Source organism: Berghia stephanieae, unplaced genomic scaffold, assembly GCF_034508935.2.
Source record: "Berghia stephanieae isolate SIO BIC M18660-M18661 unplaced genomic scaffold, UCSD_Bste_1.3 scaffold114, whole genome shotgun sequence".
Lineage (NCBI taxonomy): Eukaryota > Metazoa > Mollusca > Gastropoda > Nudibranchia > Aeolidiidae > Berghia > Berghia stephanieae.
The window spans coordinates 17,977-22,838 of record NW_027622113.1 but is presented as its reverse complement, the minus strand read 5'-3'; the positions used below and the strand labels follow the sequence as shown (position 1 = coordinate 22,838).

At 61.3% G+C, this 4,862-nt stretch overlaps 1 pseudogene; it reads left to right on the top strand.

The window, feature by feature from the left end:
- The first annotated feature begins 680 nt into the window (after positions 1-680).
- Positions 681-4,572, top strand: LOC144960974 (large subunit ribosomal RNA; annotated as a pseudogene).
- The last annotated feature ends 290 nt before the right edge of the window (positions 4,573-4,862 follow it).

The following is a 4,862-nucleotide window of genomic DNA, read 5'->3' as shown; positions in this document are numbered from 1 at the left end:
ATCCCGCCCGACGGGTGAAGGGTATAAAAAAACACTGTCCTGTGGAGGCCGTGCTGCTCCCTGCCGGGGAGCGTCCAGCCGATAAACGGGCGGCGGCGTATGCGCCCTGAGAACCGCGCGCGCAACGCTTGCCCCCCCCCCCTTTTGTCGTCGTTTGGCCCTTAAGCGAAGAAAAAAAAATACAACCTTTTGGGCGGTGATCACTTCGCTCGCGCGTCCGATGAAGATGCGGCCAGCGTATAGATCGTGGAACTGCAGGCTGCCTCATGAACTTCGGACGTCTTGAACGCAAATTGCGGCCGTGGCGTAAGTCACCGGCCACGTCCGTATGAGGGTTCGGCCCTACGACGTCGCCGCAAACCGGTCTTCTCGGGGGGACTGAGCGGCGCGACGTGCCGACCGACGGGCATCTGTCCCCGACTGGCGGCCGTAGATACGAGGCTCCCCGTCCTGACCCACGGAGACTTCGTCCCGACCCCCACCCGGCCTCTGGTATGGGCGGGGGACGACGAATAAGACGCGCACGAAGACTGGGGAATCACGCACAGCGAATCGGCTGCCGTCTTCCTCAATCCTCGGGCCTGCTCGATGTACAACGCGAGCGAGGGCTTCGTGGGGGTAATGCGGGGAAGTAAGTAATAAAACTGACGCGCGGACGAACCCACGGATGGGGCGATCGCCGACCTCATATCGGCCGAGGGTAACCCGCCGAACTAAAAGCATTTCAGTAAGCGGAGAAAAGAAACCAACGGGGACTCCCCCAGTAACGGCGAGGTGAAGCGGGAAGACCCAGCGGCTGAAACCGCCCTGGGCCCGTGCCCGCGGACGAGTAGCGCTCGGGTCGTGGTCGAGCGGGATCGGGAGCGCCGCGCGAGTCTTTCTCGAGCGAGGGCTTTGCCCAGAGCGGATCCAGCCCTTTGCCTGGCGGCGCTCCCTTCCTCCGACATCGACCCCGAGACGGTTAGCTTGCAGTGCAGGACCGAAAGCGGGTGTAAAATCTCCACCTCAGGCTAAGTACCCTAGCGATTCCGATATCGAACAAGTACTGTGAGGAAAGTTTAAAAGAACTCTGAAGAGAAGGGTGCAAAGCGCGGAAAACCGCCAAGGTAAACTGCTGATCCGAGCGGACGTTTCCCGCCGTGCGGCTGGTCGCCCGGCCCGCCCCGCGGAGCGCCCCGGAGACGGGAACGGCCTCCGAGTTCGGGGGTCGGCGCGTGCCCCACCACGGCGGGTCTCCGCGCCAACCGTCGACCGGGCCGTCTCCGTCCGCGCGCCCCTACGCGGGGTCGTCGGCCTGCGGATCGGCGGCGCGTTGGCACGAGAGCGGTCGTATTCGGGTGCCCTGGTCAACGCGACAAACGGCGGCGTTCGCCCCGGGGGGTTTCGGCATTCCCGGGCGGGCGGCTCCGGTCCGTCGGAAAGGTGCGCAGCGTTATTCCGGAACCTGCCCGGACCCGTCCATGAAACACGGACCATGGAGTCCGACGCCTGAGCGAGCCGCGGGTTTCCACTAAACCCCACGGCGAAACTTGAAAAACGAGAGGGCCCTCTCGGCCGAGGCGGGATCTGCTCGCAGACTCACCGAGTCCCCCTTAGCGGGCCCCCCAAAAAAAACAACCGCGGCCCGGCGGTCGCCGCGGTTTGACTGCCCTGTCGGAGCCATGAGTGCTGGCGTCGGGGACCCGATAGATGGGTGATACTACGCCTGAAGACAGAGCGAAGCCGGGGGAAAACTCTGGAGGAGGCTCGAAGCGTGACGCTGCCAGTGCAAATCGCCCGCCCACTTTGCGTAGGGGCGCAAGACCAATCCGAACCATCTAGTAGCTGGTGTCCTCCGAAGATTCCCTCCAGGATAGCCGGTGCCGACGGAAACGGTTTCACTCGGTAAATGCGATTTGTTGAGGCATCGGGGCGAAACTGCCCTCGTCCTACTCTCTAACTTTCAACGGGTGAGGCGCCAGACCCCTCGCACGGGCCTGGCCTAGCATCACGTGCCGAGTGGGCCATTTTTGGTAACAGAACTGGCGCTGCGGGATGGAACCGAACCGCCCGGATTGTGTGCCCAACGCAGGACGCTCACGGAAAAGCTAAAAGGTGTGGGCGACTGACAGCAGGGCGGTTGAGGCCACGGAAGACGTGCATCCGCCAGGAGTGATGTAACAACTCACCTGCCGAACCGACCCGCCCGAAATGGACGGCGCTGAAGCGTCGGACCCCACCGGCCGCCCCGCCACGTGGAGGGGTGCGACTTCCTCCCCTCCCGGCAGGGCCGGGGGCGAGTAGTAGGTGCGGCCGCGTATGCGAGAAAAGTCCGGGAGCGATCCCGTTCGGGATCCGTGCCGCGGGGTGAAGATCTGGTGGAGTAGCAAATATTGAACGGAGAGTAATTTTTTACAAGGCCGAAGTTGGGGAATGGTTCCGCGGAACAGTGCGATGTCCTGGAGAGTCGTCCTAAGGGGCGGTTTAGCTTCCCTTGCTGAAGCGGGTACGAAACACGCGCCGGCGGCGGCCGAACTGGGTCGCCGCGCCGAGGCCCTGACAGTCCACCCTGCGACCGGCCGAAAGGAATCCAGTCTAAGTTTCGCTCGGACCGGGGCGCGAGAAAGGGCCCCCCTCGTTCGCGACACACGTTCCGGCGTGGGAGGCGGCGCGCGGCGACGCCGACAGAACGTGGGAACGCTGCCGTGGGCATCGTGGAGAGCCGTCGTCTCTTTTTAAGGTCTGTTCGCCCTGAATCGGGTCGACCGGATGAAAGGGCTGGCCAGGCCGAAAAGCGTCGCCGTAAGACATGGCTGCGTCCCGGAGCGCTCACGGCGGTCGCGTGAAAACCCCGTCGCAGGCACGTCCAAATCTCGCTGCCGGCGACTCATGACCGCCAGCAGTCTCCTAGGTTAGCAAGCCTCTTGTTCCACGGAGTAATGTATTGATAAGGGAAGACGGCCAAAGGATCCGTAACTTCGGGAGAAGGATGCTCAGAGGGCCTTGACGATCGGGCAGGGAGGGAAGGCGGCAGTACCGCACGCACCCAGAGGGACACTCCGAGGGTGATGAGACGTTCGCGGAAACCCTTGGGGCCCCGAGGCCGAGACGCCTCGCTCGTCTGACGCCCTTCGCGGGGCGCGTTGGCTGCGCGGGGACAACCACTCGACCTCCGACACACGCTTGTCCACAGAACTGTCACGGACAGGGGGAATCCGACCTGTCTAATAAAAACCAGAGCGTCTCGACAGCCTGAAAAGGTGTTTACGGACGTGATTTCTGCCCAGTGCTCAGAATGTCAAAGTTGAAGAGATTCGCATAAGCCCGGTAAACGGCGGGATAACTATGACCCCTCTTAAGAAGCCAAAAGCCTCGGTCGTCCTAATTAGCGACGCTGCACGAACGGATTAACGAGTATTTCCCACTGTCCCTATCTACGCCCCCGAGAAATCACCGCCAAGGGAACGGTGCTTGTGAAATCAGCGGGGAAGAGACCCTGACGATCTTGACTCCTAGACCGACTTCAGTGAGGAGCGTGGGGGGTGAAGCATCGGAGTAGCGTCTTCGGGCGCGACAGTGAAATACCGCTACCAGTCCCGCGGTACCTCCGACTTACCGAACGGCGTGGGACTCGGCGCCTTCTTGCAGGTAGGAGGCGTACGAGGTTCAACGTCAAGCCACCCGCCGGTCGCGTCGGGCTCGGGATCCAACCGACTACCCCCGACGCGGTCTACGACGGCGACAGCGACCCTGCCGGTGACATCCGGACGTGAGTTTGACTGGGGCGGACATCTTCTAAAGCGCAGCGAAGGTGGTCCCAAGGGCGGGCTCAGCGAGACGAAACCTCGCTAGAGCACAAAGGGCAAAATGCCTGCTCGACCAGGATTTTCAAGTACGAATACTGGGGCCGTGAAATCTTGTGGCCTAACGATCCTTTCGACGTTGGGAGTTTCAAGCGAGAGGAGTCAGAAAAGTTACCACAGGGATAGACTGGCTGTGGCGGCCAAGCGTTTCATAGCGACGTCGCTGATTGATCCTTCGATGTCGGCTCTTCCTATCATTGTGAAGCAGAATTCGCCAAGAGTCGGATTGGTTCACGACCGCCACTAGGGAACGTGAGCTAGGTGAGACGTCGTAGAGACAGTTAGTTTTATCCTACTGAGTGAAGCGCCCATTGCCACGTAATCTTGCACAGTACGAGAGGAACGGTGAGTTCGGGACTCTCTGGTTCGCGCGTCCGGTCGTCAGGCCCGATGGCGCCAGGCTACGTCCGTGGGAGTACGAACCTGAACGCCTCTAAGTCGAACGCCTCGCCCGGTGAGCAAGGGTGACTTAGCTAGGGCCATCTGAGCGGCAGGCCACATTAAGCCGGCAACCCTCGGGTTCGGCGGCTAGTGCCCGTGACCGATGCCCTCTCGAGTTCCGCCCGCTAGGATCTGTGGTTCGCGTGTGCTGGTCGGTATCATCCACGCGTCCGTTAGGGGCAAGAAATCGCGTGCGGACCACATGTATTCCGTCGGGGTGTTGTAAGCGTTAGAGCTGCCGTAACGGCGATCCGTTGAGACTCAAGCCCCTGGACCGCGGAGAATTTGTCCTCCATCAGGTGATTGTACCCTCGCCACCTTTGCCACCGACCCGGCCACGGCACTCCCGGCCCGATCGGCATCCTTCTAGTCCTTGCTCACTGCTCGTCTCGGCAATGCTGCGGTGCGGCGCGCGCGGCGGCGTGTTGCGAGAGTGTCATAACACGGAATAAAATACTTTTACTTGACTTTACTTTACTTCTTCTTCAAAGTTCTATCACCTAGAACTTGGGAGAATTTTTTTCTCTCCAACCAGTCAGAGGCCACTAACCTCAGAGCACTAAATCCGACAAGGCACTA